A 9,055-nucleotide genomic window follows, 5' to 3' on the forward strand; every position below is an offset into this window, starting at 1 on the left:
TCATCTGAGAGGGAAGTAAACCTTTTCCAATGAATTGAAGACATATATCTTGGTTGTGGGTTGGTCTGCTGTCCAGTAATAAAACTGACACACTTTCCCTGTTGAATTGTAATTGACAACTCATTTTTGGAGGAATATGTGGGGAAATAACAACATATCACCCTAGTTTCTCACCTCCCGTGTTGTTTAACCCTTACACTGTGTAAATGGAGACACTGAATCTCAAGGAACTGGGGGAGTTCCTTCACTTGATGGAGAGAACCTGTGCTTCCTGCCAACGTTGCTGACAGCCTCTTACTTCTCAGTGACCCTGCGGTGCTTGCAGAACACACCTCCCTCCTGCCTGTGTTCGCTGTCTTTGCACATGTCTCCAACTGCCCAAGTCCTCCTTGTCTCCCCATGCTCAGTTCAGTTGCTCCCACCACGTCTTCCTGTCCCTCCCATGGTACTTGTTAGAACCGTTTAGTGTATGCCTCTTATCTTCTATTAAATTGATTGGCACTTCTTAGACTGGAGGGACTCGGTCTGTGTCTTTCCATGTCCTACAGTGTCCAGGACAAGGCCTTGGACCTAAAGTGAAAGTGAAAATGAAAGTCATTCAGTCACGTCCGACTCTTTGCGACCCCATGGACTATATAGTCCATGAAATTCTCCAGGCCAGAATACTGGAGTGGGTAGCCTTTCCCTTCTCCAGGGGATCTTCCCAACCCAGGGATCAAACCCAGGTCTCCTGCATTGCAGGTGGATTCTTTACCAGCTGAGCCACAAGGGAAGCCCTTGGACCTAAGATACAGTCAATAAATGTTGGTTGTCTGAATGGTTCTCCTGGGACCCCCCATGGGAAAGAGCCCCTTCACACAGGGAGAAGGCTATTCTGACCAATCTGGACCTGTATCTTAGGTCCAATAAATGTTGGTTGTCTGAATGGTTATCTGCTCCAAACTGATCAGAACAGCCTTCTCCCTGTCTGAAGGGGCTCTTTCCCATGGGGTGCCAGGAGAAGCACAGTGAAGCCGATTGCAATGGCAGAGGCAAAGCCATCTACAGGCTCCTGCCTTTCCTGTTCCTCGGCAACTCCCAGGCACCCCAACTGCCCCAACCACCCAGGCCCTTGTGTTTAATATTGCTGCTGGCCAAAGTCTTGGTTTTCTCTGACCACCAGATAAAATATGTGGAGACAGAGTTTGGAGGAAATAGAAAGATGGCTTTAATTCTCAGCTGATGGAGAGGGGAACACAGTAGGCTCATGCCTCGAGAACTGTGAGAAGTCTAGGGGCTTATATAAGATAAGAGCTCACAGTTAGGAGTCAGTAATGAGAGCAAAGGTCTGAGGATCTTAATTTCTTCCTCTTGGATTGTTTTAAAGACAGTCATAGGCTGACGTCAGTAACCCAGTAATTGAGTCTGGCAGTTTGGTGGCTCTGTGGCCTTCTTTCTGATATGTAACTACAAGGGAAAGGGTGTTGTAATGCTGAACACCAGATGCAGGATGCATTTAGCATAGAGTCAAAGGAAAATAGATGTGAAGTGTAGCTCCTGCAAAGTTAAGGGGGCAGAGTAGCAAACGTAGTTACAGGCATGCAGAGTTAGAAGCAGTTAAAGTAAAAAGCTAGGATCAGGCTTGTTCACTGTCCTCTTCATCTTTGTTCTCAGGAAAGGGAAAGAAAAAAAAAAAAAAAACACTCATTCCTCTTTTTTTCCTTTTCACTGCAGCAATATTACTTACTAGTTTCCTTTTTCAAAAGATTAATACAGCGGGAATGGTTAAAGTTGGTTTTATCCACTCCTTGAGTTTTAAATTATATTTACAGTGAGTGAGGGCCTACTGGCCCAAAACTATGAGATTACATCATTTGTTGAATAAATGAGTTTGATGGGGTTCAGGGGAGACCACACCAAGATGTGCCGCTCTGGCATGTGGATTATTTTGAGCTGAAAACAAGCAAGCCTCAAAGACTCAGGGAGAATGGTTGAACTTCCCCTTTACTGCTTAAAGAATTTAAAATAGAAGGCTTATGCCAGGAAGTAGCTATCACCATAGATGACTATAGGAAAGCATGCATGCAGTGTCACAGGGAAGAAGCCCTTTTGATCAAAGTCTTCTCTGTGTCACATTATCTTTAGATGACTCAGCAAACATTTGTTTACAAAGCATTAATCCTTCTCGTCTTCTTCTGAATTGCCTTATTAACACTCACGGAGGGAAACACTTAGGAATGTGTACTCCAGGATCCTTGGTGGATAACTGTGTGCTCAGTCGTGTCTGACTCTGTGACCCCATGGACTACACCTGCCAGGCTCCTCCATCCATAGGAGTTTCCTGGGCACAAATACTGGAGTGGGTTGCCATTTCCTTCTCCAGGGGATTTTCCCAATCCAGGGATCAAACCCGCGTCTCTTGTGTCTTCTGTATTGGCAGGCAGGTCCCTTACCACTGAGCCACCTGGGACTTCCCCTCAAGGTCCCAAACCCCAGCCTCCCCTTCTGGAGTTCAGAATGGTATGTATATGTATATACACACTTTATCTTGCCTTGTTATCTTTGAATTCTTTGTGCTCTTGTGGTTTCCCTGTACACAAGTAATAAATTTAATTTTCTCCTGTTAATCTGCCTTATGTCATTTTCACTGCCAGCCAGAAGAACTGAGGAGGGGAAAGGGCAAAATTCTCCTCCCCCGCAAGTTCACTGAGTACTGATTTCAGGCGAGCGTTGCATGGAGATTGAGCCATCAGGAAGTTTAGAGAAATTGAAGGGCATCCAAACAGGTAACATGAGATCTGATTCTATGTCAAATTAAAATTGTCGGTTATATGTGTATATGGTCTTTAAACCCTAACTCTCAACAGGCCTGGATCTGCAGTTGGCCCCACCAGGAAGAAGAGACACACCCAGAGCCGGCCTACCTGGATGGCTAGAAACCTTTCTCATAGCTAAGGCCTGAGAAATGCTGAGACCCTCAGAGACAGTGGTGGTTTTCCAAAGAAGAGAGTTCCTGAAACAATAGTGTTAGCTTTTGATGGACAGGTGTGAAAGTTTTGTTTAAACATGAATCAACAATGTCCTGATTGAGGAAAGAAGTTTATCTATGACAAATAGCAAGTCTTCCTCTCGGGTCTGGGTGTCTACTGTTTGGGACTTCTGCAGTGCCTCTCCAGAGAGATTTAGGTATTGGTGATACTCTATCACATAAACACTTTCTGGATGAAAATATATCTCCTTAAGTAAGTACTAGATACGTCAAAATATTAGCTTAACTGCTAAAGAATTTGCCAGTCCTAAAATATGTGCATTTCAAGGAAGGCATTCCCTTTAGAAATGTGACACAGAAATCATGTAACTGATGAGGTATAGTAGGCAAGTATGTTGCAATATGCCTTAAGTGAATTTTAAAATGCTTGTTACTTTATAAGGAGTTAATACATATGCGGGGTAAAACATTTTTTTTTTAAGAAAAGAGTGTAAGAAAAAGACACCTCTCTTTTATCTTGCTTCGATTTAAAAAATGATGTGATAGGAAGAGGTCCAGGGCAATAGGCAGTACACACTCAAGTAGTTAAAAAGGAGAAGCAAACAGAATGAATTTGGATACTAAATGAGTTTTAATCCATAGTTTGGAAAAGATGAAATGGACAGAAGCTGTAACTTAGTCTGCAGAGAAGACATTTAGGAGAAGCAAAAGTTAATAGTAGATTTTCAATGTGTGTCTCAATACCTAGTACTAGACATCAGATAACTGCCACATATTTACTTATTTGTTGCATAATCACTCTGCATGGTAAATTATTTGTCCCAGTTTACTAATGAGTCTGAGATTAAGCAATTTTCTTGGGTGTGAATCCCAGCTGTGCATCTTACCAAGTGGCGTGTCTTAAATTTATGAAAAGTTTTGAAACTTACTTTCCTCATCTATAAAGTAGTTGTTGTTTAGGCTAAGTCATGTCTAACTTTTTTGTGACCCCATGGACCATAGCCTGCTAGATTGCTCTGTCCATGGGATTTCCTAAGTAAGAATACTGGAATGGGTTGCCATTTCCTTCTCCAGGGGATCTTCCTGACCCAGGGATCGAACCCACATCACATACATTGACAGACAGACTCTACCACTGAGCCCCCAGGGAAGCCCCATCTATAAGATAGAGGTAAGCAATGTCATGAGCATGTGTGTAAGTTCCTTAGCATAGTGCCTTGGACATGCAGTGGAGTGAAAGGTGCTCAGTCATGTCTGACTCTAAGCGACCCCGCGAACTATACCGTTTGTGGAATTCTCCAGGCAAGAATACTGGAGTGCATAGCCTTTCCCTTCTCCAGGGGCTCTTCCCCCGGTTCAACCCAGGGATCAAATCCCGGTTTCCTGCATTGTAGGCGGATTCTTGGACAGGCAAGAACTTAGCAATTCTTTTACTATTATTGCTGTGTGCTTGAACCTCTCAGATCTATGCTGGAAAACAGTAAAACAGAAGGAGCCCCACTCTGGTTTCCTGTAATCTTGCTCTCAAGACCTAATTCTAAGCTAAGGCATGTCAGTCATCATCCTACATGACTGGAGTTTTATTTCTTAAGAGAGAAAATGGGTCCCAAGGATCTCATTTGCCAACAGAAGTGATTATAAGTCATTAACATTTTGCTCAGCCTCTGTGAATCGTGATCAGGTTACAAAGATATCTGATTATATTACAGAAAAAGGAAAGAAAAAAAGAAGAAAGAATGATGTCTTCTATTTCCATTTCGTACTTGTGATTGCCTGAACCTCACATTCCCCCATTCTGTCCACAGTCCCATGGAATATCAGTTACAAGGACTTCTAGGTTTCTGTAAGGCAGATCACTACTTTTTTTTTTTTTTTCCTTAATAAACTCAATATTAACATGTGGCCACCCAGATAGAGGAGAAAACTTTCTGGGGTCTAGATGTTTTCAAAGCTAGATTAGGTAGAAGGTCAGTGAGACAGCTGGCAGAGGCACTAGTTGGTCAGGGGCAGCAGAACATTTCTGGAGACATAATAAGATTAAGAAAACTGTGTTGGGCAGAACTCACTTCAGGGAGAGTACATGTAGGAAAGGCTTTGTTAGATAGATGAAGATGAGAGCGCAGGACGCCGGCATCATTTGGAGTCACCCAGATATTCCTTGAAACACTGAGTATAGGTTCAGTTAACCGAAGTCTTACTGCTTTGCTCCTGGGGTATGAAGGATTGGAACCTGAGCTGGGTCCCACATTCTCCACCCTTTTTCCATGAGAAGCGGGACTTCACCTCTAAAGAAGTATTGAACAGATATAGGGAGATAAAATTTAATATGGTAACCAGAAAATCCTAGGTCTTGGTTTATGAAATATTTCCAAATGTCACCTGGGATGATGCTCATAGAACTTACACTGTATCTTTATGTTGTGTGTTACATTTCAGTCTTTTACAACAGAGGTGTTTTGTTTTTTTTTTTTAACTGGAGCTCTTCCCTTTCTGGAGGGGGGAGACATGCCTGATGTCACCATCAAGAACAGAAATTAGCAGACATGTTGGGATTCCCTGATCCCACATCTTGCCAGTGCCCAATTCACCAATGTATGTAACTGAGTCTGGCACAACTCTCTGCTATTAATTAAAATGTAAAACTAAATGCCACTAATAATGGGTGCAGTGGTGAGTTAACTTACTTATATAAAGCTGTTCTGTTGTGGCTTCGTCTGTCTTGCCGTGTTGTGGGATATTTCTTGATGTGAGATAATGACATGCTGGTGACAAAGAGAGATTTGCTTGAAGAGTTAACCATTAGTTAGTATGCTGATTGCAGTTTATTCCGTAGCAAAATTCCATATCTTTGTTCATTTTTTGTGCCACCTTATATAGACACAAATAGGACTGGAACTGAAAGTCTCACTCAGCTTTACTTGGATATAGAGAGGGACGGAACTCAACAATTGCAATGTGTTCTGTGCACCCTGTTATTTCAAACAGTGAAACTGTCTGGCCGTAAAAAATTTTTTAATGTGAGAAGGTACACCTGGTTATCAACCATGTGCAAGGGAATGATTTGATCATAGCAAAATCTAGAGGACATGTGAGTTCGGGAAACTCTGGATTCAAACATCCTAGTAAGTGGCAAGTTCATATGCCAAGGAAAAGAGGCTCCTGTAATGGGTAAATTTCTGTGCATTGTATTGAGAGGGAATGGACCAGAGAAGCTTCAACATGTTCCCTTGCATAATGATGAGATTTGTTTCAAAATTTATGTAAAACGTCAGGATATCTGGGAACAAGTTATAGAGGATGCAGAACCTATCCTTCTAAAAAGAGGTCTTAGTTTGACAAGCCGCATGGCTGCAGTCAGCTGTTGGTATTTTTACAGTATGTAAGGGAGAGAGTGTAGATGAAGACCCCTTTTTTTTGTGTACTGTTTCAGTTAACTATGAGAGGAATCCATGTGTTCTATCTCATCTAAGATTTCTTTTTCAGCCATAAGCCAACACTTCACGGGTGTGGATAAATTTGTACTAATAGTAACCCCTGCTATGCTTGGTAAAATGTCAAGCTTTGCTCCCTATATACAGAAAGGAGTAGCTATTTGTTTAATGCACAGTCATGCACTTGGTGCAAGAAATGTGTCTGCAAAAAAGAAGAATGTTCTGGCTTCTATATACAGTAATGAAAACCCCACTGAGCAGTAAAAACCAAATCTTTGAATCTGTGATTTTTGTTAAGGAATTGGTAGGTGGCAGAGCATCCATCTCTATGTAGAAGTGAGGTGACTTCTCATGGCAGCATATTTATTTTGCAAGGGGGAAAATGATGAAAGTGAGTCAAGTGCTTCTTTCTTTTCCCTCTCTGAGAGGGTGGCCTTCACCAGTTGACCTGAATATCCATCTAATTGAAGGTTGTGGGGGTGCACAGTCTTGGAGACTGGGATCTATAGTAAGAAGAAATGTTAAAAAAAAAAAAAACAAGCAAAAAACCAAAAAGCAGTTCATTTTGTCTTGTTCAGATTCTAGCATAAGAAATAAGATTATGCAGGAATAAATTTTTTAAAAGACTTCCAAGTCAGGCTGTTGAGATCTGAGAGAGGATTTTTCAGATGGTCTCTGTCCTCTTTAACGGACAGCAGCACCAGCCTGGAGGAGCCAGCTTACGGAGTTCTCCTATGGGCTAGAGAAGAAACCTGTGCTAACTATGACAGCAAAGTTCCAGCACCTGCTGCCACATGGAAGAAGGTGTATCATAAGGCCAGACAGCCCATCCATTGTTCTTCCCAGGGGATGATGGGAAGGGACAAGCTGGGTAGAGAAGGAGGACTAAGAAAGCAAAAGTACCAGGATGATGTGTTCACACTCCCCCTCACCTGCCCCACGCCCGAGCTTAGGTGAGCAAGGAAATCGCAGAAGTAGAGAAGACAAAGATGTTCTTAACAACCTTACAGGCTGCTCTGCACCGTCCTGGGGAGAACCCACATCACTTGGCCATGCAGGAGGGCGGGAGGAGGTTATGGCCAACTGGTCTTGGTTCCCATGGGGTGTATCTGTAGGATACAGATGTCCCTATCTTTGAAAATCTTCGCACAAAAACTGTAAGAGAAGAATATATTGTTTTATATGGCTATACGTTTAATGTATTCCTATTAATTCAGGCATCACCGATACCATGAACATGAACTTGGGGTGGACTTCAGGGAGGTCTGGCATGCTGCAGTCCATGAGGTTGCAGAGTCAGACATGACTGGGCAACTTAACAACAACATTAGTTCAGGATTATGGTAGACATTGAGTATATTTCATTGATAATTATAATTATCTAAAAAGTTATTCCCTTTAAGGGTTTTGTAATATATGGTGTCAGTCAGTCAGTCAGTCAGTTATGTGGTATAAGAACATAATTTGAGGACAAATATACAAACTGCCTTTCAAAGATCTGGTACTTATGTTCCAATGGCAACATAAGTCAACACAAAGCCCTGATCTAAAAATGACTGAAACATGATGAAGGCATGTATTTGCCTTTCATTTTAGACCAGGTCTTACAGGATTTGATAAAATATAATGTGTGTTTTGAGGAGCAATTCAAAAAGCTAGGCATTACCTAATCACTCTTGTTGCTATAAAACAAATATTATAACTATGTCTAAATTGTCAGAGTACATGGTGAATAAAAAATCTTCTCAAATAAACACTCTTATCATGAGCTCTTGGATCTTGAAGGCTCAGCGTGTCTGTCCAGTGTCTTAGCAAAGCATCGTGCTTCCTTCCTGCCAGTGTTTTTCCAGCTGACACTCCCTGTCTGTCCATTTGTCAAGGACAACAACTTTCCTTTCTTCAGTGGCAACTGGTCTTATTTGAAAATATTGGTGCCTGCTCTCCCAGCCTCTCTCTCTAATCCTCTCTCTCTTTACCATCCTCTTTTTTTTTTTTTTTCTAGTTATTACACCTTCTCATTTTTCAAAGGTGAAGCAGATCCATTGGCAAGGTCTTTACCGTGAGAAGATGTAGGCAGTGTGTAAAATTATCATGCATGTAGTATTTCATGAAAGTGTACATTGGTTAGAGTGGTGTAATTAGAAAGATTATCTAAATTCAAGGTCAGTTTTGCTGCCAAAAAACAGCAAAAGAACAGTTTTGCTGCTTCTCCCAAGAGAGAAGTCTGTCTTGGTCACATCCTTAGGTCCCAAACTGTCCAGTTGAGATGGATGAGTTTGCTTCTTGGGAGGCAAGTTGTTTGAAATTCTCCCAGACCACCCCAGCTGCTGTCTGCAGCTATGAGGTTCTTACCTTCCGACTTTACATTTTCTTTTCTGTACATATCTGGGTGCATCTGATGGCCCACTTCAGCATCTCAGCCAACCACCCCTGCCTACCCCCAGCATGTGCTCAAAGTAGATTCAGTATTTCATGTGTATACTCTCTTTTCACAATGTCATCAATAATTCAGCAAGGCATTGCAGCATGTCTACAAATGCTGCAAAGGCAAACATTTTCCGGTCTCCACCCTGCCGTGCTCCTACCAGTCTGAGGCTCTACACTCAGGGTTGGTTGTGACTAAGACTCTGCCTTTTGGCCCAAGGATATAACCCCA

General features: G+C 42.1%; 1 long non-coding RNA gene across 1 annotated transcript; it reads left to right on the top strand.

The window, feature by feature from the left end:
• The first annotated feature begins 980 nt into the window (after positions 1 to 980).
• LOC133072093 (uncharacterized) lies at positions 981 to 8,228 on the top strand. Its single transcript, XR_009696631.1, has 3 exons — positions 981 to 2,499; positions 2,634 to 2,765; positions 2,847 to 8,228. It is a non-coding gene; the product is annotated as an uncharacterized LOC133072093 (long non-coding RNA).
• Positions 8,229 to 9,055: the final 827 nt, after the last annotated feature.

The sequence above is a fragment of the Dama dama genome, chromosome 18 (genome assembly GCF_033118175.1).
Source record: "Dama dama isolate Ldn47 chromosome 18, ASM3311817v1, whole genome shotgun sequence".
Classification (NCBI taxonomy): domain Eukaryota; kingdom Metazoa; phylum Chordata; class Mammalia; order Artiodactyla; family Cervidae; genus Dama; species Dama dama.